Here is a 24,276-nt window from a genome sequence, read left to right on the forward strand (position 1 = left end):
GAACCATTGTTAATGAAGTACCACTGAAGGAGCCACAATAATAAATTGTTTTTCTTTGAAGCCACTAAAGGACCCCAATTATTGTTATGTAATGTTCTTGGGAGTTCTACAACTGGGAACACCACCTTGAGAAAGCAGGAGAGTTCTGTGTCTTAAAGCTAAAGCTGACTTTAGATCCAGTACAGTACAGTACTGTATTAAAAACTAAAAGTTTAGCAAATAGTTAAACAAGGACATTATGGATGTGATTATATCCTCTTTGAGAATTAACATTAAAAAGTTTAGGGTGAACTAAGTCACACCAAGGGTAGGCTCACAGAAATCAGTGGACTTTGACTGGATCTATTCTGACTAATGTCAGAGACCACCTTTACAAAATCACCTAATTATATTTGAGAAACAAGAAAGAGTTATACTTGTCATCAGGAAAGCAATGAACCTCGGTATACATATACAAATTGGTTTTTCTAAGTAAAAATGCATGAAACCTAATTTTACAAGCAAATATAGACAAAGGCATTAGGTAAGGTACCACACTCTAAAGCCTGACAAAGGATCTACAGGATATAGTATTGCTGTTATTCCTTTAGTGTCAACAGATGAAATGGCAATCAGCCCAGAAAAAGATTCCGTACCTCTACAGCAGATGCTGCAGAAATAATCTTATGGGAAAATTGCACTGGCTTATGTGGATTTACTATGCAGGAACTCAACAACCACCAGATCGCAGTCAAATCATATTGGAAAATCTCCAAGGGGCCCAGGCTGTTTCATTACTGTTAATAATTATTATTATATTGCAATGTATTCAAAGCCAAAAGTCCTCCCAAAGCTGCTCACAATCAAAAGATTATAGACAAAGAACACAACAATACAATAAAGCATAATCAAAATTCCATTGCTAGATAACAAATAATTTTTTTCATGAAGGTATTAATCTGTAAAGGACAGCCCACAATTTTATGGAGAGCTATACTGTGTCAGGGGGTGGGGAAGCAAACAAGATAACTGTATACATATATGCCAATTCACTGAAACTGAAGCAATCTACAGTGGTCAAATGCTTAATTTAATGCAATGAAATGACTGCCTTACTGTTTGAATATGTACTGTATTGCTGCAACCACCCAATTTTAAGAAATAGGCAAATAAATAATAAGCTCATTTCTTTTCCCCACCCCAACTCATCTCTTATTAAAACATTGTGCCGTATGATCTTCAGCGGTCATTACCATCAACTGACCTGCTGATCACGAACCATCATTGGAATACATGACCGGAAGCCAGGCTGAAGCACAAGTGAAGTCAGGCATGTTAGGTAAAAAGACAACCACAGAAAAGCTCACTGTATAAATGCAGCTAAAGGTATACTTAAGAGTGAAATTAACACAAAATGGAATAAATCAATCGATGCCAGGAGCTGGAGTCAGGGATAGGTCAGCAACAAAACAATAAAGCACCCAATGTCAGTGAAGTTAGCTCTTTATTGAAAGAAACAGAACAGGTCAGTCCTAGCGGCCGCAACAATCCTTCCCAGGTCTTGCTCCAATGAAGCAGTTGTGACGACTGAAAGTCCTCACCGTCCCACCACTGAAGCTCCCCAGCACCCTAAGGCTTTGTCAACTTGCCTCTCGTTCATTTCTCTGCATGTTCTGAGAAACCAGAAGAGAGGGGAGCTGGTTGCAGCAGGAGTGGGGGCTTCCCTAGATTCTTCAGCAGCCTGCCTTATCTCTGTCTCCTGGCCCCCCTCCTCTCCTGCCTCTGAGTCTGGACTGCCCTCTGCCACAGCCTCTTCCTGCTCACTAAACTCTGTTGCCTCCTCAGCTTCCAATGCCTCCTCTTCCAAGTCTTCTCCCTCTGACTACTCATCATCATCCCACCACCACTTCCGTGGCTCTGAGCCTTCTTCCCCTGGTGCTTCCCCAGCTGGTGCCTCCTCCCACTCCATGGCATCCAGCCAATTCATGACAACAGATTAACAGAAGAGTTTAGATATACTATGGTCTTTGCCTTCTGTCTTTCAGAAATAGTTGATGTGAAACACCCACCCACCCAATCATTTAGCATATGTACAGCTTGAAAGAGGATGTGGGTATGTGCTCCCAAGTCTGGTGCCACCACAGGATTTTTGTATGAATGTATTTGAAACCTCAGGGACTCTAGTTCAAAACCGACCAAGACACTTTCCCTGCTGTCTTAAAAGGACCTACAAAAGTATTTTCATTGCACACAGTCCAAATAAAGTAAGATTTGATGGGTTTCCTTCAAGTTCCCAGAGGGGAAGCGGCAATGAACCAGTTGCATAAACCAGAAAATTTACAAACCTTTTGAATAAGAACAGCCAATGGCTGTGGTAGCAGCTTGAGGTTAGAAGCACACAGGAGGCTGCCATGGATTCTGCTTTCCCAGCTTACTAGTCTTTTGAAACCCTCTTTAATCATTTCCCATTTTCCTGGATTCTCTTCTGCCCAATTCTGAAACTAAATTTATTCTTGTAGGATTTCCCGATCCTTACCATGTTCCGTCCTCATCATATCAGCTCATATCAATCATTCACATTTAAGATTTCTTTCTTTCTTTCTTTTTCTTTCTTTCTTTCCTTTCTTTCTTTCTTTCTTTCTTTCTTTCTTTCAGCTTGCCTTTTAGCTACTTTAAAGAATGATGTTGATTTTATGGGGTTCTGTGTTTTATTTGATATGTTGTATTTTAACAAAATGTTAAATTATGTTGAATCTTACTGAAATGTTCTGAACTGCACTGAGAACCTTCAGGTTCAAGGCCAAATTATAAATGCAATAAGCAAACTCTTTATTATTATTTTAAAAACTTTTATTAAAAAACAAGAGAACAGCGAATGAGATGAGTAGGAATGAGAAGCAGTTTGCATTCACGTTTGTCACTGAAAACACCTTCAAGGCTCTACAATTTCATTTTCTTATTTGCTTGGACAAAGTCAAAGCAGAAGAACTGAGAAAGGAAGGTCTTGCTTTGCGTGAGGTTGGCATTTCCAATCAGAAGTACAATCAGAAGCTACACAGATTCTCTACTGAGACTATTGCAGAAACAACCCCCCCCCCACCAATCTACACAATAACAGAAGCACGTTTATTATTTCTGAAATAACATTTGCCCATTTCTCCAAAATGGGCTTGTAGATAATAGAAAACAGTCATGCGGTAAAAGAAAATGAATTATTTGCATAGTGATTTAGTGTTGCTAATTCCTCTTAGATTGCCTGGGGGGTGGGTATGATTAAAACCATGCCTCTTTTTGTTGATATAGGAATGTGAGGAACACAGGAAGCTGCTTTATACCAAGTCACTCCATTTAGCTCAGTATTGTCTACACTGAGCAGCAGTGGCTGTCTGGAGAGACATTCCCAGTCCTATCTAGAGGTGTTGAGTTTGAACCTGGGACCTTCTGCAAGCAAAACAGATGTTGTGTTTCCATGATGCCCTTTTCCGCCAGAAAATGAGCAAACCAGAGAGAACAGTAATTCTAGGCAACTGTCTCGTTCTTCTGTGTAAGTTGTTGACCTCTATCTACCTCAAGAGACAATTGACTGTGCCTCTGGGGGTGAAGTCAAACTGCTGAATTCACAGCACCTGCTGTGGCTGCAGAGACCACTAACTTGTAACTGCTGCCTCCCACATTATTTTTACTGCAATAGCAGCACTGAAGTGACCTCCGTGGGCGCAAGAGTGTATATGGAGGTCCTGGGCTGCCCAGACAACCAGACCCCCTTCTTGGCCTCACTGATGTGGTCAATGCATTTGGCACCAGCTTGGCGGCAGGAGTTGCCGGAAGGAGGTGTACAAGACACACCATCCAACCGTTTTAGGCACACCACTCCAGATTTGTGTAGGGTTTACTCCTCAGCTCTTTATTCTCCCAAAGATGTCTCACAAGGCACTGGGTGTGGATTTTTCCTTGGGGTTTACTCCTGAAGCCTGTGAGAGTAGAGTACAGGTAGGTATAATTGTGCTGGGTTTCCAAGTGGACAAGGGCTACTCCTTCATTGTCCATGTAGGTATGCTGTTGCATTATCTGCCTTCAGGAGAGTTTGCCTGTTGCAACTCTGCATGAGCTTCTGCTCTGCGCTTGCCTTCTTTTGTTAAGAACACATGCAAAAAGTCCAAGTTTCTGTAACTGGAATCTCCAGCTACAAGGATTTCAGATCCAAAAGACACTCGCTTGATGCCGAGAGCCAGATTATGTCTACTGGCATAGACAGACCAATTGCCTGTAATGTGTTTCCTCCCAATGTAATGCAGTTTCATGTGCGTACATTAATAAACGTTTATTCGATGTCAAATGCTTTATACTGTTAAAAGTATCCAAGGTTGGGCCCAGTTAGCCACCTCCTCCCTTCATTTTAGAATGCTATATAAAAATATTGATACCTGTAGAGGCACACTGTTTATCATTATTATTGGGGAGAGGGCAGGATATATAAAAACCTGAGCCCAACATCCCAAGAGGAGAAAGTGTGTTTTTCTACAGTCAAAAAGTGAGTGACAGTTTTAGGATGAATGGAAATGCAATGTGACAATGAATGTTAGTGTAGGCATACCCTGAAGTTGCTAAAACCAAGATTCACCTTGTGGGCAGTGACCTTCCTTAAAAAGGAAGCACAAGCAATTGAAAATAATAATAAAAACTCTTGCATGTTTCTCCCCAAGTATTTTGCTTACTTACAGAGGACTCCTCTTTGGCTGAGTATGTCAAGCACTGAACACTAGTTGTATTATATAGTCAATTTTACAGCCCATTAGTTGTTGAATTTATGTAGGAGGTGAACTGCAAAAATTCCAAGTCAACATCTGACATTGGCTAAGTGTTTATTCTCCTTTTATCCAATTTATCACACCTTGTTCTTTCTATACACCCCCATTCCAATTATTTTTAAAGTCCCTTCTTTGTTGTCCTTCCTTGTGATGTAGCTTTTCGTGTTTCTCTTCCGTAACTACTGAACTATTTGTCATAGAGCTAGGTCTAAAGCTTATTAAAGTTATTGGACTTTGAAGCATAGCTGTCAAGTTCTCCCTTTTTTTAAGGGAAATTCCCTTATGCTGCATAGGCTTCCTTGCAAGAAAAGGGAAAACTTGACAGCTATGCTTTGAAGTATAAGCATTTGTATAACTGTCATATGCTATGGCTGCTATCTAAAAACAGTTATTCAAGGCTCCTTTTACGCCAGTTACTGCCTGTAATGTTTTATTAACCTCTCCCTTCCGGGGGAGGGGAGATTTAAACAGGAAGTTGATCTCCCCCATTGAGAGGACTGTAATGCAGTTAATTTGCCTATAGCCGAAAAATTGAAAGGAAATTATTAATTACCAAGGATTGGACTTAATTTATTAAAATCCCTGCAAAAATGTTTTAATTTGGACTGGGGAAAATCCCCCTGGAAGCTGAAGTCAGGTCCATGGAGGAATCAGTGAGCCGCCATTATGACATCACAATAGAAAGGAATTTGTTTATCTCTTTGAGACTGAGAACTGTCAATTGTGAAGAGAGTGTAAAATATGAGGCTGTGTATAAGAAGTTTGACAATTGCTCTTTTCACAAATGGACACAAGAATTTTAGGACATGAAGAAGAATTAAAAAAATGAGACTATAACCAGTCTGGATATAAACTCGGTCTTTGATGTTTTTGGAAATACAATCTGTTCCACTTCCTTGTTGCATGAAAGTAACATACAGTTGTGTGAATGGCATGAAAGGAACCAGAATTGTCTGGACAGAGAAAAAGGATTAACTCTAACAAGCAATATGAACAATAATCAGTCTTGGACAATGTAATTGATTTTTTTTTTTAAAGGAGGAAGATACATGGAACATTGTTCCCCCAGTGAGGGGGGGGGGGAAACAGAACATCTGTTTGATCCAAGGAGTCCCCAAAGAAGAACCAGCATGGAGTAATGTCCTCCCAGTGAGAGAGGGAGGGCAGGATCCATACTGGGGTCAGAACCTAAAGGGAATAAAAACTGAGAAAGGGCTGAAAAATGGAATTATTGCTGGATGGTTTTGTACTACAGTATTTAAAGAATTGGTGAGGCATCAGGGGATGATTGAGGAAGAATGGTGGGTAGGCTGGGACAGGGTGGGAGTGGGGTGAAGGGTAATAATGGATGTAACTTTTTTGATTGATTTAGATGGTCCGAAACTGGAATGACATATGGAACTCGCTGAAGAATCTGGGAGACCCTGAGTCCTGGGGAAGGGGGGCTAAATTTGTTTTAATGTTAGTATGATAGAAGAATTAATATTTAAATTTATGGAAAGTTCTTGGTAAAAAATTTTAGGCTAAGGGGAGAAATAGAAGATAGAAGGAAGGGAAAATAATTTTTGATTTGGATAAATTGATTAATTATTGGTGGAGAATATATGATGACTCTAGAATATTTGAGTGTTAATGATAAAATGTGTTAGAATAATTTAAGACATAAGATGAAAACTGCTTAATTGGAATTTTAAAATGGACCCAGTGCGGGGGGAATTGAGGAAGTCAACAATGTTAAGTAAATAATATAAGATTTGAGATGTTTTTCTTTATTATGTTTTTTATGTTTTGGTTTTTTGTGATTTTGTATTTGGAAAATGAATAAAAATTATTTGAAAATAAAAATAAAAATAAAACATGTATGTAATTAATATACAAAGGGTGCCCTTCCATATTGTTTACGTTTTATATTTAAAAGCCCCCCCCATTACTTAAACTGTTATGAAGAAGCAGTGTTTTTTTCTAGATAAATAGGTGTCTGTATTCACCATGAAGCTATTATAGTAAGTATCACACTTTTTAACCAAAAAGAAAGAAGTGCAGGTACTCACCATGAGTTGTTACAGTAAGTGCCACACTTTTTAACAACAACAAAAGAGGTGCTGGTACTGTGTACCCTTGAGTATCCCTTTGGGGGGGGGGAGCACTGTGAGGAAGCATATACTGTAGTACTGCATAGTGACTATGAATGCAAGCTAGAAAATTTGCAGTTCAAATCCCATTTCAGCCATCACCTTTTCAGGTGGCCTCAGACAAGTCACTGTTCTCTCAACTTCTATCCTGCTAGTCTATAATACGGAGACAGACTGGTAAAGTTTACAGACTAGCATCATCTGAAGTATTACAAAAATTGCGCCAGGCATTGTCTATTGCTATTTATGTCAGTGAAGTGATTAGTAAACAGTCTCCTTCCTCCTCTCCAATAAAACCAGTACTGTACTGCTACTTTGCACCAACAGAATTTCTCCGGATCAAACTCCCAAAACCAGGGTAGTTGTCTGGGGTGATCAAAATACTGTTTTGTGCACAAGTCTTCTCATATACAGGTGTAACTCGGAAAATTAGAATATCGTCAAAAAGTGCATTTATTTCAGTAATGCAACTTATTATTTTTCTTTTTCTTTTAATTTTTACAAATGCTTTCTTTTGGAAATTCCACAGAAATAAAACAAAGTTACAATAATACAAAAATAAACATTTCATTAATTACATTCAATTTATAATTGACCCACCTAACGACAAATAATTACAATTACAACAAATAAAGGCTTAACATATCTTGCTTTGCATGTCATGCATCTATCTCATATATTGGTTTCACCTTTTAAGTTGCATTACTGAAATAAATGCACTTCTTCAGCGATATTCTAATATTCAGAGTTTCACCTGTATACAAGGTGTCAGAAATTCCCATTCTACAGCTTAGATCAGGCATCCCCAAACTGCGGCCCTCCAGATGTTTTGGCCTACAACTCCCATGATCCCTAGCTAACAGGACCAGTGGTCAGGGATGATGGGAATTGTAGTCCAAAACAGCTGGAGGGCCAAAGTTTGGGGATGCCTGGCTTAGATGCTAGGGACATGCTTGCTTGGAAACAGATACTACTGTACTGTACAAAACAATGAAAACTTCTTTGAATACTGGGATAACTACTCACACCCTGTAAGCGAATTTAATTCACTTTAGCAATCTTTTAACAGTAAACTGCCATGCAGAAATACCAGCAGCTTGAAACTCCCACCTAACCGCAACCCGTATATACTGTACTGGGAAAGGCTTCACGCGTTCAAATGCCTGCATATTGGAACGCAACCATCCACACCCTTGTTTAGGAGTTCTGGAACCCGGTGGGATTCACTGCTCAGTTAAGTGCATAGACTCAAGATGCAACCCTGTGTGCACATTTGCTCCACTGGGCACAATGGGGAATAGTTGAGCAAACCACTCAAACAGCACACACACGTACTCGCAGCTCCTAGTTGGGTTTCCCCAGTCGGTGGTTTGTCCCTTTTTAATTCCTACTCACACGGACACCCCGCTTGGCCACCCGAGCAGCTCAACTCAGCATGCTCCCCCCCCCCAAAACCCCCTCCCATTTCACCCTCACTAACAACCCTGCGAGGTAGGTAAGGTCCGGAGTAACCTGGCGGCTTTCACACCCGAGTCAAGTAGTCACCGGCTTTCCGCTTATAGAGAGCGGCGCCGGCGGGTCTCCGGCTGCCCCTACAAGCAGGCCTAGGTGCCACCATTGCATCCGTCACGTCCCTTTTCCCCGGGCCGCCTCCTCTTTCGGGAAACCATCTAGGCCGCGCCTGGGAAGCCAGCTCCGAGGCCGCCGGGATGCCGCTGCCCTGCAGCCGCCGCCTTCTTCCAGGAGGAGGCGCGGCAGGGACGCAAGATGGCTGCGCAGGATGACACGGCCCGTCACGTGGCGGAGCCGTCGCTTTCCCTCCCTCCCTCTTTCGCTGCTCGCCTGCCCGATAGTCCCCTCCTCCTCCTCCGTCCGAGACCCCACGGGCCGCCGCCGCCGCACGCTCCCCGTGTTGCTGGCGGGCGAGGAGGCGAGGCAGCCCCGTCCAAAGAAGCCTCCTCCGTCCCGTCGCGAGCTAGCCCAGCCGGCGGAGAAGCGCGCCTGCCGCACAACCACAGCTGCTGCTTGCTGCTGCACGCCAGGCACTGGCAACCGGGAGCCTCCGGAGGGAAAGCGGCCCACGGAAGAGGAAGGTAGGTGAGTGCCCGGTGGGTCCCCTCGGGAACTCCCCCGCCGCCGCTCGCTTGCTAACCAGCGGCGCCAGCGGGAGCAACCGGGATTCCCAATATAGCTCTTGAGGCGTCAGGGGAGCGCGGGCAGAGGGCCAGGTCGGGAGAGATATGCGAACTGGTGGCTGGCCGGGGGGGGGGGGAGCCGGGAGCAGAGGCGAAACGCTCCGAAGTTGGGGGCGAGGGAGGCGCAAGTGTGGGGTTGGGATGTTTGCAAGAGTGGCGGGGAGTGGTGGCCGGGAGAGCGGGGGTCGACACTTGAGGAATTGCACTCCAGCTAGTCGCAGCAGCAGCAGTAGTAATACTGGTGGTGGTGGTGGTGGTATTTTTTTCGCCCTCCTCTTAAGCCTTCGCTCTGGTAGCAACGTCGGGGCGGCTGAGGGCGGCGGGTTTCTGCTCGAGCGAGGAGATGCGGCCGGGGCGGGGTTGCGCGGCGCTGGCAAGGAAAGGAGAGCAGCAACTCCGGCGGCCGAGGTCGAGGTTCGGCTGGTGTGTTACGTAGGACAGGCTTGCGGTTGTTGGCCAGGTGAGTTGCTACGATATGGGGGGGGGGAGGGAATTGAGGCGGAGGGGCCTCGTCGCCTTAGCCAGGAGCCGGTCGAGTCGAGAGCTGTTGTGTACACATGCCTTGCCCGTCTGAAGTGACCAGGTGAAGTGTTTCGTGAGACCAGTTGCTGGAGAACGTGGACGGCAGAGAGTGCTGTTGTGCTTTGCGCCCCGCTTGTGGGTTTCCCTCACCTCCCCCAGGTATCATCTGGTTTGGCCAACAGAAAGCTGGACTTGGTAGGCCTTTGGTCTGATCCTGCAAAGGCAACTCTTAGGTTCCTAATACTATGACTGGAAGCAGTTACAGGGCCAGGGCTGTGTGTTTGTGTGACAGCTTTGTAGTAAGGCTGGGCCTATGAAGTCCCAGTGACTTAAATGGGTTTATGCTCAAGTGTGTATAGGATTACAGCCTGTGGTAAACATATAAGGCAGGATGTGGGATGAGGTGGGACTGGTGATTCTGGTTAAGAGTAATAAGGTTTTAACTGTGTGCGTGAACAGGAGGCTACTGGATGTTTTGCAGTGAAAACTAGATAACACCTGTTGTTCCATCAAACTGCTTTGTGTGCATTTATATCAGTGCACATGCACAGTGTGGCAATATTAGACACCATGCAGATGAGGGGCTCTGGGTGATGGCATAAAGCAGGGGCAAAACTAGGCTTTATTTCACCCACATCAAAGACTCAATTTGGCACACACCCCATGCACATTTGCTTACATGCACGCACGCACACACACAAGCTGGGAGCCTCAATGGCACACCCCTCTGGAGACTTCACCCAGGGCAAAAAAACCCTGATTACTTGCCCCTTAGCTACGTCTCTGGCATAAAGCCATCATTTGAGCTCATAACTGATGTTGGCTTTGAACAGTGTACAGTGTACAGTACTGTACTGTACCTCACTTTCCCTAATGAGGCCAGTGCCCTTCCACCGTTTGGCTTCCGTTTGTAGACCGAGGTAAAGTTCGCTAATAGTTGCTTAGGAAGCAGCTCTAACCCAATTTATGTGGAAGCAATCCCTGTCAATTCTTTTGATAGCCATGTTCAAATATATAAAAGGATGTCATATAGAAGAGGGTGAAAGGTTGTTTTCTGCTTCTCCAGAGAAGCGGACACGGAGCAATGGATTCAAGCTACAAGAAAGAAGATTCCACCTAAACATTAGGAAGAACTTCCTGACAGTAAAAGCTGTTCGACAGTGGAATTTGCTGCCAAGGAGTGTGGTGGAGTTTCCTTCTTTGGAGGTCTTTAAGCGGAGGCTTGACAGCCATCTGTCAGGAATGCTTTGATGGTGTTTCCTGCTTGGCAGGGGGTTGGACTGGATGGCCCTTGTGGTCTCTTCCAACTCTATGATTCTATGATTCTATTAGAGTTGTAGCCTTAGCATGCTATCTGAGGTGTGCTAAGATTAAAACTAGAGTTTTCACCATAGAGGAAATTGCTTTGGAAGATCTGAGGTTAATGTCAAGGTTGGAGAGGGGTGTGTTTGGGGAGTATTGGACCTGACTAGTGTGCTGTCTGTTAGTCCTTTTTAGCAGTGCTATGGATAACAGTTCTAGGAGAACATTCAAATAACCATATCACATGCCATGTTGCATGCACTGTTAGAATTGTCAAAGATCTTCTGTTGTTGTAAAGTTGTTGTTTTTAAATACTAGACAGTTCTTGTTCACTGGAGGAGTGAAGCATAGAGGAAAAGTTTAACTTTGCTTTTAGAAGGCAGGGTTAAAACGATATTTTAAAAAACGGTTTGCTCTGGCTGCCCAGAAGAGGAAGGAACCTTCCCCCCCCTCCCAGTTTTGCCTCTTTCAATAGGAGAGCATGACTAATTTTTAGGTCTGTGTGCTTTGCAGGCAGAAGCAGTTACGGTTTCTTTCCTTTTCCTTTTCCTTTGCTCTCTGGCATCATAGGTTTTGAAGGAAGGGAAGGTTCTTCTTTTATCTTTTGTTCACACCCCACTCCACCAGCGCTGTAACCAGGAGAGATAGGGATCCAGATTAAGGAGAGGGTATATCTGGAGGCCCCTTCTGGCTCTTCCCCTCCCTAGTTTACCACCTTGCAGAGGGACCACAACATGCTTTTGTACAGCATAGCAATAGCATGGATCTGTCCTTCCACACACCCACACCCACACACCCACTTCTTCCTGAGCAAACAAAGAATTGGGGCCAGTGCTAAACACAGCATGGTTTGCTCATGTTGGTGCTCTGTTTCTTTGGGGCCAGGATGATAGGCAAGGAATCTGCTCCAGGCAGCTCTGTGTCTCCTCACCGTCTCTAAAAACAGTAAGGAGGCAATTGTGCAGGTTGTAGCAGGAGACTTTGACCCACACCAGTTGCTTGGGAATACAGACTACCAGTATATGTTTTGAGAGTGTGGGGAAGGAATTGAAGGCCCAACGTGTCTCTTAGTGAGAAGAGTGGGACGTGCTTCCATTGCTTGTGGGCATCATCTCCTTAGTTGGAGGGAAGCTTCAGACATGTAGCAAAGGAAGGATCTTTTATCTGGGGATAGCCCTGCTGTAAGGACACTGAATCCTTCAGGGGATCAGATCCCCTTGCTCACAGAGATATTGGGCTGGCTTAATAAAGAGGTTATGAAAGAAACACTTGCCAGATGTATTTCATGCCTGCCTAGGCATTGAGTGCATAGATTAAAGGAACATTCATCCCCCCCCACCATCTTTCTCTTTTTCTTCATCAGCTAGTTCTTCCAGAAAGTGCTGCAGGGACATAACCTGTGGCTCAAACACTGGTAAGTCAATCAATAATCTAAATCAAGGTTGTCCACCACACCTTTTTTGCAGGGGGAGGGTGTGTGTGTGTGGTTCTTCAGTCCTTGGCATTGTTGGCCCAGCTGTGGCCCATAGGGGTACACTCGTATCCTTGTCTCAATGGTAAGCTGATCAGGGTTCTTCCTACACCAAATCAACCAGGAATGTTCAGGTTACTCTTTTATCATGAACCTATGCTCCTTCAGATAAGAATCACTGGAAGAGTTCTCTCAACCTTTAACATCAAATTCAACATCTTGAGGTGACCATAAACACTGCTCAAAAGAGAGAGGACTGGCCAGTTCCAAGTTTTAACCATTAGACCATGGACTTTGCTTGCCTTCAGGGCTCCATGGCAGCTGTCAACTTGCTGCCCTAGGGAGGTTCCATGTCAGATTGCTGCAGCGGCTTCTTCTGCTCTTCCAGGCCTCGATAGCTGGGAAGTTGGTTGGTGTGTCTGTCTAGGGAACTCTGCCACCACCTCCTCCAGTGGTGGTTTCACTTCCCGAAACTGCTTAGGGCTGTTCCAGATGTCAGCTTGATTGGATGGGGTGGGGAGGCAGCTTTGTCCCAAGTGTGTGTGGAGAAGGCAGCCCACTCCCATCAGCTGACTAGAGTTGAGGGCTGTCTACTTAATCCTCCTAACCTTTGTGGATCTGATCAAACAGAAACAACTTATTACTGTCCTACAAGGAGGAACATCTCCTCCTATCTCAGTAGAACACATTGGAGTAATCCACAGCATCAAGGTGGATAAGCTGATCAGAATGGAGATTGATCAGGGGAGTGGCATCTCTATCCAGTAGTGTTTCAATCCATCGTAAACAGAGGTGGACCTCCCAGGATTGACCCATTTGCCATGAACAACAAGAAAATTGACTTTTTCGTCTCCAGATTCTGGGACCCCAAGGTGCATACAACTCTTCTACCCACACTAGGGCTCTCTGGGCCCAGGTCCTTCTGGTGGCTCTGCACTGTGGGGACCAGGGTTTTTGTACTTGGTAGATTTCCATTCTGGCATGGTGACTTCCATTATGCCTGGGACTGCTTTTCCAAGGCTAGTTCTACACATGCACTAGCTCCAACTCTGCATCGGGAGGTTGAACAACACACATTGCTAGAAGAGGGATTCCTCAACATAGTCACTGACAAGTATCCAGTAATTGGATATATGAGATTATGCGTCACTATGTGTGCAGCTTATATTAGTAGAGACTCACCAGCCAGTGAAACCACACATACTTGGATCAGCAAACTTTCCTCACATTATTTGATGAGAGCACATGATAACATCATTGCTTGGGAACCAAGTCAGTTGCTCTGTGGTAGGCTTAATATAAAACTCTCAGGCGAAAAGAGAAATGAAATTCAGGAGTGTTTCTGTAAGCACAATACATTTTTCAGTCTCTTGCACAATCATCATCTAATCATCTAACACAAGACCTAATACAGCACCTTGTACAATATGTCAAGATGCATGCTTGTGCTACGTTCCACATTTTGCTAACACATTTTGCAATATTTTTTGTGGAAGGCTTTTCAGAGGTGGTGCAAATGACACAGTCTGCCACTTGAAGGCTAGAGTCCCAGTAGTCTTTGATTTCTTGAAGGCAGATCTGAAGCAAGGCCTTGCTCCCAACAACTTTAAACACCAGCCAGTGCCCTGGATAGCATTATGTGGGTACCAGAGTGCATCTCAGTTTCTGTGAGTGGCTTCCATAATTTTCCCACTGGTAATTCACATATTTCCTAACTGGGATCTCTCCTTTTATGCTGAGGACCTTCATGGTGTCTTCCTTCAAGCCATTGGGTTCCACCCCACTTGAGCTTACGTGGAAGTTTGTGTTCCTGGTGGCAGTTGCTTCCATGAGCAGATGGGGAAATTGTGGGTGCTATCAATCAGTCAGTCAGGAACTACAGTGGTACCTCGACTTACGAACGACTCAACAACTGAATTTTTCGAATGGGGGTAATGGCCGCGCGCTTACGAATGTCTCGACATCCGGGGGGGGGGGGAACCGCGGCAGTTTTAGATAGGGATTTTTCGACTTAGGAATTTTTAGATAGGGTTGCTTCGACTTACGAATTTTTCCGTTTTCACTAGTCCCTGGGGCCTATATTGCTTGACTTCTCCTCAAAGCTAGTCTATCCATAGGGAAAGAAATGGCATAAACTGGATGTCCGGAGGGCAGTCTGGATCTATTTGTCACGTACCAAAGAGCTGAAGTGCACAAAATCCCTATTTGTGTTTTACAAGGCAGAGGCCCAGGGCAAAGAAAGAGGAACCATTAACTGGTTGGTCAGGGAATGTATAGCACTGGTATAGCACCATTCTAAGTCTCAGCCTCTTCTCTTAGGCACTGTGGCCCATTCTGTCTTAGCCAGCCGCTGAGCCCATTGCTTCATCTTTGGGAGACTCTACAAGGGGGACAAATATGTCCTTGATGAGGTGGCCTTTAGCAGGAGGGTCCTTCAGCAGGTCCTGTGACTGGAAGTTCTCCCACCTAGTCTTGGGAAGACTGCTTCCTTAAAACCTTTCCTGTGTGCTCCAGTCCTCTGCTGACTGACAATGGAAAGTTGAACTTACCATGAAGTGTTCTTCTGGAGCATATAGCCCTGCCTTGTGAGTTCAACCTGGAATATTATGAGGTGGGGATTTCTGTTTTGTATCTTCCGCACTTTGCAGTGTTCAGTATTCTATCTCAGATTTATTCTGGGTTCCTTGTTCTCTTCTAGTTACCTGGTTCTGGTTTGCCACTGTTCCAGGGTTGTCTGTGAGAGACACTGTTATTGCTAAGACCAAGTCTGTGGGCCGCCTCCTCTTCTGGATGGTCACAGGAAACTTAATAGTGTTTTGACCTTGCCTTCTAGAAGTGGAGTTCATCCTTTCCTCTATGCCCCACTCTCTGCTGACTAGAAGAATAATTAACAGTAAATACAGCTTTCCACAGTGTGTAACAAAATGTTGGTCAGTTCTCCTGATCAGTAGGCAAATGAGAGTTGGGGAACTTGTGTACAGTGTCGCGATAAAGAGCTTGGGAAGACAGTTGATGCTGTTCATTGTGTAACAGTGGGATTTGGGCCTAATTAGGAAGCTGAAAAGAATTGTAGGAGGAGCTTGCATTTAATTATTTTTGGCTTATCTTCCACTTGCTCTAGTATAAATGTAGCAGCTAACAAGCCTGTAATCCGTAGCATCTCTTGTTAAGCCTGGGAAAGATTGCTGTATCAAGTCCTGGAGAACTGTTGCCAGACAGCAAAGATGGTAATCAGTATTTTAATTTATGTGGAGTGTCCTATTTGAGTTGATATAGCAACCGAAGAATTTCGTTGTTCCCGCAAGGGGACTATGACAATAAAGACCTATTCTATTCTATTCTATTCTATTCTAATACCCTAGATGGGCCACTGGTATCACCAAGTTATAAGGCAGTTTCCTATGTTTCCATGCATCTTGCATAGTAGGACTTCTGCCTAGCAGAAGGTTTGCTATGATGGTGGGAGGAGAGCATGTGGCTTACCTCAGTCCTCTGGGTCAAATAGCATTCATTGAGCTAGCAACTATTTGTACACAATACAGAGCAGCTTAGTCGAGTTTCACATGTTAGCATTGGCAGTGGTTTGACTGATTTGCCTGCTTATAAAACCGGGTGGCCAGCTGCCCTTTATTTAAGGCTTTGCAAACTATTGAAACTTGATTGCTCACGGAAGAAAGTTTCTGCATGAACGGACTAGAAACTTTAACATTGCTACTTGTCCTAGATGCCTAAAGTCTCTCCACCCATCCCAGGTCAGTTCCAAATGTTGCACACAAGAACTGCAGATGTGATGTACTTGTGCATCTGCTGCTGCAACAGATAAAGTTGTGTTTAGAAGCTGTTGTCCTTGATTTGGAAACAATAATAAACATGATCTTTAAACAATTCTTTTGGACGGGGGAGCTTTTGCTTTGAAAAGTGCTTCAAACAGTCAAAGAATGTTAGGTCCTTTTTCTCCCCACACCCTCTTATCTTTTGTAGTTGAGATTACTCCTGAGCTTACTGTGTTCCAGCTTTGGCTTTGTATGAAATATTAATAATGGTTAATAACAGCTAAGTGAGATAATGCAGTTTTCAGTTACAGAAGATGATCTGAAGAGCTGGCATGAGAGTTTTCACTGTGAACTCTGCACAGCAGGGAATTCAACTCATAATCAAGATTCTTACAACTTGACTATAATGAGGTTACCTGAAAGAGACTCCTGGCAATTTCAGTGAACCGCACTTGCAAGTGTGCTAAGGACTGGAGTCTTATATCTTAATTCAATGCTCTGCTGCACATAGGTTTCTTCTTTAGCTTTGCCACACAATATAATCAATATATGTGATAGTTTTATTTTTTTAATAGTTTGACATCTAAAAAATAAGTCTGTGTTAGCTTAGCTTCCTCCAAAATAAGTCGTAAACTTGGACTTGTGTGTTGTAGTGCATCAGTAGTTCCCTTTCTTCTTTAGGTTTTTGATATTTAACTTTGATTGCTAGGTCTGATTTAATGCTAAAAGATAACCTGGAAAATAGAAGGCATATTTCCAGCACACACACACCCATATGACACAGAATGAAAACTGTGTCCCTAAATACCTGCCACTCTGTCCTTCCACCCCACATCCCTAAAACATTGGAGGGGGCAGTGCGAGCTTAGGAGGCTCCTCTGTCCTAAGCTGATCCTAGCAAATTAGTGGTTCCTAGCTGGTTTCATTTCTCCATAAGTGTCAAAAGTTCATAGTAGAATTACCATTGGAAGAAGCAACTTCCAGCTGTCTACTTTGAGATTCTGAGTGCCATATATATATATATATATATATATATATATATATATATATATATAGTTGCACTTACATCCCACATTTCCTCCGCCCCTTCTGCAAGGAGCTCAATGGGAAATACATGGTCCTCCCCCATCTCATTTAATCCCCACAACAACCCTGTGAGATAGGTTAGATTACCGGTAGGTTGCGAGGCAGTGACTGGCCCAAGGTCATCCAGTGAGCTTCATTGCCAGTGGGGATTTAAACTTTGGTCTCCCATATTGCCCATGGATAATGTTGTGTGGCAGGAGCAGCTCTCATCTGAGTATTGTTCTGTGCTCCACTCTCCGTTTAGGTTTAGGAAGGGCAGAAACTTCTGTGAAGGACTTGCTCTTTGCTCCACCAAGCCTAAGGCAGGCAGAATTTGAGTAGGCCTCAGGTGATAGTCTCTTCCAGGATGAAAGATTAAGAACTGTCCCTGCTCAGAAGGTACATTGTATACAAACATGTTTGTAAGCCATTTTAGAGACCTAGATAGCAGAACGCATGATATAAATCTCTTCCATTAATAATGCTGAACAGGAGAGCATATTATGGGGCAGGAGTAGGGAACCCCAAACTCTTCCAGATGGCGCTGGAGTACATATATATTTTCTATTCCTATTTTATGTTTCTTCTTGCAAGAAATGCACCCACAAGCTTGGATTCTCAAAAACCAAAGGAACGAGGCTGTAAGTGAATTTATGATTCTTGTTGTCAACAGCAGGGGGTTGCTGTCTGTCATTATAGGGCTTTTATTTTATGGAGGGGTGAATTATTAATAGAAGGTGGTATGGTCTGTACATTGTATTACTAAGATAGAAAACAAACATATGCTCCTTACTTCTAAGTAACCTCCACTGGACATAGAGCTTACATTTGTGTAGGTATGCATAGGATCAGCCCGACAGTTAAGATCTGGCAGCTGTTTGAGGGAATGACACACAGCAGTGTTCACCTAAAGTAGTGCTTCAAATATTAATGTAGTCTTTCATAGTGATGTTTCTAGTACCTTCTCTGCCACTTCCTGCTTAATGTGTGGGTTAATTTTGTTGTTGGCTTTAACACTTTCTGCTGAAATTGCAAATGCCGGGGGTAGCTTGTTGTGGCTAAGATTGCAATACTAAGAACACTTTAACTTGGAAATAAGTCCTATAAATCAGGAATTTCTCTTAAGTAAAACTTATGGTTGGGCTGCAAAATACATCAACAAGTCTCTAGAATGTGTCTTTAGAACATTGTCATTAAAACTGAATAATGAGTAATTTCTTGATTTTTTTTATTTAAAAAAGCAGTATATTTAGACTGTATATAAAGTCTCTCAGATAAACACTACTACATATATTACAGCACTTTAAAATACTTTTTTTATTTTTAGTACTGTCTAACTCTTTCTGCAAATTATTCATTTTTGTTACCTTTCATTTCTTGTCTCCTGTCTTCTGTGGTTATTTTCAGTAGATGTTGTAGATAGCAGTGGTATCCATACAGGGCAGTCTCGAGCAGGTTGGCCGCCCTGGCGCTGAGACGCGGAGATCGCTCCGGCGCCCCCGCCCTCGCAGTGTGCAGCATGGCTTCTGTGCGGCTTTGCCGCGCAGCGCCCCACCTGCTGGCCCGATGCCCTACCACCCCACGCCACCGGGACTATACCTAGAGCCGGCACTGTATCCATACAGTATATATATTTTCTGTGTCTAAAGAAGAGGCTGGTTGCAATGATATTGAGGAGGGTGGGAATAAGAAATCTTCTATTTACAGTTTTTGTGCACTCAGACTTTTAAAATGGATACTGAAAGTAATATCCTCTCTAATATACAGTCATACCTCGGTTTAAGTAAGCTTTGGTTTGAGTACTTTCAGGTTAAGTACTCCACGGGCCTGTCTGGAACGGATTAATCCACTTTCCATTACTTTCAATGGGAAAGTTCGCTTCAGGTTAAGTATGCTTCAGGTTAAGTACTGACTTCCAGAACCAATTACACTCATACTTCGGGTTAAGTACGCTTCAGGTTGAGTACTCTGCGGACCCGCCTGGAAAGGATTAATCCACTTTCCATTACTTTCAATGGGAAAGTTCGCTTCAGGTTAAGTACAGACTTCCGGAACCAATTGTGTACTTAAACCGAGGTACCACTGTACTCTCAATGTTAACAATGGAAAAAATTCTGGCAGTGGTACTGTTTTGTAAAATGTTGCACAAGAGTTATCAAAATGTGGAACATAGCACAAGCATGCATATTGACATATTGTACAAGGTGCTGCATGAGGTCTCGTGTTAGCTGATGATTGTGGAAAGAGATTGAAAAATGTCTTGTGCTTGCAGAAGCACTCCTGAATTTCACTTCTCTTTTCTTGCCTGAGGGTTTTATATTAAGCCTACTATGGAGCAACTGACTTGGTTCCCATGCTATGATGATTCATGTCTCATCAAATAATGTGAGGAAAGTTTGCTGATCCAAGTATGTGTGGTTTCACTGGCTGATGAGTCTCTCCTAATATAAGTTGCGTGCCTCATCCATAGTGACACAATGCTTGTCACAATGACTGCATTCAGATAGCACTCCCCCCCAATCTTCCTGACGTTTTCTTACCTGTTAATTTCCACATTTTATCAGAGCAGAGTGGCTAGTGCAGTCCAGTCAGATGGGTGACATATAAACAACAACAACAACAACAACTACAACAACTACTACAACTACTACTACTACTATCATTACAACTTAAAAATCACTTTTGGTAAGCCAGTGGAGTCTAGCAGAAATCTAGTGCTCATTTCATGTTGTCCATTTTCGGATAAAAATGGTTAGCAATCCTGTTAGCTTGGAAAACCACAGAGATTTTCATTGTCCTTTTCCTCAGGTTTACATGATTGTGCCACTGCTGCTGATCTGTTGAAATTTTGGGTGGTATGCAGTTCTCTCCTGCCATATAAAATTTAATACAACTTGGCAGTATACTGATAAATAAAGCCACGGTTCTGTAACACAGTAGGTACTGCAGTGTAAAATGAATGGTTGAAATTGGGACAGAAACACTAGCATTATCAGTAAAAATAAAGCAATAAACCCCACCTCTAGATCCTGGCTTAGGCTTGGGTTTCTGTCAAAAATGGGTAGGCAGCCCACTTCTGTAGCATCAGTTTTGTGGGCTACTCTGGTCATTACTTCAGTGCTGTCGATTGCGGTAGTATGCTGGCATGACTACCCATGTATGTACATCTCATTTCTGAAAGACTGAAATGTTCATGCATAGGGTTGAGCCATGAGTGTGTGTGTTATATGTAATAGCTACCGGTAAGTACAGTGGTCCCTCGACTTACGAAGTACTCGACTTACGGTAGGAAATTTCGAGTTTCGAATGAAAAAAAAATGGCCGCACGCTTATGTTTTTTTGACATCCGAAAGGAAAACCATTGCGGTGTAGATGGGGTTTTTCTTGACTTACAAATTTTAGATGCAGTTTACTCGACTTACGAATTTTTCCATTTTCAATGCATTCCTATGGGAAACCGCTTTTTTTTCGACTTACGGACTTTTTGACCTACAAATGTGCATTTGGAACAGATTAAATTCGTAAGTCGAGGGACCACTGTCAACAACTGAAGTTTGTGACAACCATCTACAGCAGACTTCTGCTTCTACAGCATGTGTGTCCAAACTTTTTTCCAAGATGGCCAGATTTGCTGAAGTGAACATGCATGACGGCCGACCAAAATTGTTGAGCGTTTTTTAGGATTTTATTCCAGGACATATACTGCCATGGGGGCTGGATTAAATCGACCGGTGGTCCAGATTAGGCCCCCAAAATGGACTTTGGACATGCCTGCTCTACAGTATTGTGCCCTTTTAGGTAGACTGTCTCACTTGCCATCTCAGACTGCTCTTTAAGTTCATGAAATTTTCTTGTAATGAACCTTTGACCACCTACTGCTGACTTGGCATACTATGTCAACTTCTGGTGCAATCTTTCCTTTGCTTTAAAGTAGCCTAATAACTCACCATGATATTGGAGTTCCTCTTGCTCTGCTAAACCAGAACAGACCTATTTATATACAGATTAGAACATAAGTATTGTGAAATGTTCTGCAGAACTACCACCAGTGTACTGAAAGGAATTGTAAAGATACACGCTTGCACTCTAGCCTAAGGTGGCTCAAAGCAATTATTCAGACCTTTTCAAAGGTGCCACAGCATTTTTCAGGGTTTGGACTCTGCAGTGTAGGTTGGAAATTAAGTATTTTCCCTTCCTAATAGGGGCAGTATGAATCTTTGAACTCTGTCTGTAGCACAGACCTATATTTCCTACGTTTTTTAAAAAAATGTGATAAATCATTGTGCTGCAACATAAATGTTATTTTTAATTCCAAAATGTAGCACAACAAGTGCTTATAACAGAATAATAATAATAATAATAATAATAATAATAATAATATCCTATGGGGAGACCCATTGGGCATGTAAAACAATATTGCTTTCTTAGTGTCTGGAGAATATACTTTCTTGTCATTGTGCAAGAAAACTTAATCCTCTTCTCCTTCCCCATGCCCCTAAATCTATTCCAGGGGTTCCCTCAACCATCTGGAGAAGATTTGATGTAGGTGCTGGACACGTGTGGGTGGAGAAGAGGGTAGGAAAGGCCTGTTGTTGAAGTCAAAATCCTTGCACTGACGAGACGCATTAGTGGCATACTGCCCAAAGGTCTACCAAAGGAAATACCACTGTTCATGTTTTACTTACAGGAGGTTCCGCTTAGTCACTTCAGCAGAGTACCACTAAAATGGGAAGTGAAACCCTGAGTTTGTCAAGATAAAATGTCCAGCTTATGAAATGACAAATTTAGTACTTGATAAACTTACAGTGATGTACAGGAAATGAAGTGAGTGATTCCTTGTTTGACACCAACATTCACCAATCGGCACTGATATCTAGCCTTTCTATATCTCTTGAAGACACCAGACAAGTTTTCAGTTTAGAGAGGGAGCAAAAAAGCAACAGTGATAAAGGCTTTTTGGGAATTATTTGAGAATACAAAGAATGTAATGCAATTACAGGTTTAGTGGAATTCTCACAGCATAAACTATGTGTTCCTCTTTTTAGGCATATAATACAAGACAACTGCAGCCTTGAAATGTATAGGTGGATAGGGATTGGGTAGTCAAGAAAAAGGAGGAAAGTTCTGGGATACCTTACAGACTTAATACTTTTATTGCTGCATTAGGTTTTATAGACCAGAGCACATTGGGTGGATTAACTGTTTAGTTTTAAAAGTTGGTAGGTATTGAGGGATTGAGAAGAGGAAAAGTAATTTGACCTATTGTGGCAAACCAAAAAGGGCAAGATATTTCATCATTAGGGTAGGAAACTAACAAGGATGTTATTTGGTAACTACTAAAGGAACGAAATTTGAGAAATATGTATTGCAAATCTGGTTATTAGTTGCTGCAAAACTACTCTGTCATTCTCTCTTACCCTTGTCTTGAGTGAACTGCAACGTCTTGCTGTGAGAAGTGCAGTACACAGCTGTTTGGGCAAGATAGCCCAATAATAACAAGGATACCATTATACAGCTTAAACAAAGAAGCAGTTTTGCTATCAAATGAAAGCAAAAGTTGATAGGGAGTTTGATTTATAATATGAGTCCGGGAATGTGGCACTGTTTCTTGTGCTGGGCAATACTGTTGCATTGCATTGCTTAAATAAACGCCATTCCATCCAGGCACAACATTTCTCCACAGGATAGAAAAGTTTCCCTTCCCCTTCCCCAAGTTATTTAGGGGAAATGAGAAAGTTGGACAGTTAGTCATGCAGCAATTGTCCTCCATATGCTATTCAGCAGAGAAATTCTGGTAATATTTCCAAATCTTTTCTAGCATTTGGTACTTTGAGTTGTTAGCAGCTTCAAGTAATGGGTGACAGGAAGAAGGAGAACATCAATTGTTTTATTTATTCAGATGAAACATGTATACGTGTGTTCATATTTTTTTTTCTCACATGAGCTGCGCGCCTTCAACTGTTTCTTATGGGAGGTTTTGTTTGGCATGTCTCTTTTACCAGCTGATACTTCTGTTTAGCTAGTATGCCCAGGAGTCTTGTAATTGCTAACTCAAACATGTTTGGATGAGAGTGAGAAACAGCATACTTGACATTCCTTTTTGCCTTCTGAATATCAATCATACACCTCTTTTTCCTAACAATGGATGCTAGAAATTTATTATTTGTGTATTTATGTCAAAGAGCGAGTTGGCAGTAAATCAGACCATTCAAAGTTGGGAGTTAACTCTTTATTAGCAAAAACATGATCTCCACAGACTTGACAGAGTGTCATGCCTAATGAGCACTTCCCCATCATCCCCGGTAGGTCTTACCCCATGAATCAGTTGCTGAGACCGAAAGTTCCTGCCTCCCCAGAGTTGTCTAAGTCCTCTCCTTTCCAGGGCTTTCCCCAAGCAATCAGACACTTCACCTGCATGCAGCCTGTTGCTGCTCCGTCCATTTCAGCCCCCTTCTGGTTCTGGGATATTGTCATCATAGCAGGAGGGGGAGATACCTATGATTCATCACCATCCTGACTTATTTCTGTGTCTTGCCCTCATTTCTCCTCCCACTCGCTGGCTTTGGCTTCTGCCTCTGATTCTGGAATTCTCTCTGCCACAGACTCTCCCAGCTCACTAAGCTGTGTTACATCTTCAGCTTCCAACACCTCCCTTTCCCAGTCTTCTCCCTCTTCCCCCTCTGACCAGTCGTTGTTGTCATCCCACCGCTGCTCCCCTGGTTCTATGTCTTCTTCCCTTGGTGATTTCCCAGCTGCTTCCTCTCACTATTCCTTTGTGTCCAACCACTCAATGACAAATTCATATTGCACATGTCAGAACAATTATGACTAAAAAGAGGTATCAAGATGGTAAATACAATGTAACTATCATAGCAAGTTGAACTTAAAAGTTAATTAACAGTGCCTTTGCATGACTGTTCCAGTCACACACAATTAGTATGCACTTCTTAGGATTTTTTCCCCAACAGAAAGTAATTTTCAGGTTCTGGAAATCTGATAATTAGCTCATTAATCGCCATCACACCCCTG

At 42.9% G+C, this 24,276-nt stretch overlaps 1 protein-coding gene across 5 annotated transcripts in view; it reads left to right on the top strand.

Annotated features, from left to right (window-relative positions):
* The first annotated feature begins 8,752 nt into the window (after positions 1-8,752).
* Positions 8,753-24,276, top strand: part of SGMS1 (sphingomyelin synthase 1) — a 75,808-nt gene continuing 60,284 nt past the window's right edge. For 2 of the 5 annotated variants that reach the window (XM_035137415.2, XM_035137417.2), the window contains exon 1: positions 8,753-9,016. The gene's annotated coding sequence lies outside the window, so the exon portion shown is untranslated. Of the gene's footprint in view, positions 9,017-9,395; positions 9,575-24,276 lie in introns of those variants that run through there. The other 3 variants (XM_035137414.2, XM_035137416.2, XM_060274877.1) reach the window with 2 other exon arrangements.

Source organism: Zootoca vivipara, chromosome 5, assembly GCF_963506605.1.
Source record: "Zootoca vivipara chromosome 5, rZooViv1.1, whole genome shotgun sequence".
Classification (NCBI taxonomy): domain Eukaryota; kingdom Metazoa; phylum Chordata; class Lepidosauria; order Squamata; family Lacertidae; genus Zootoca; species Zootoca vivipara.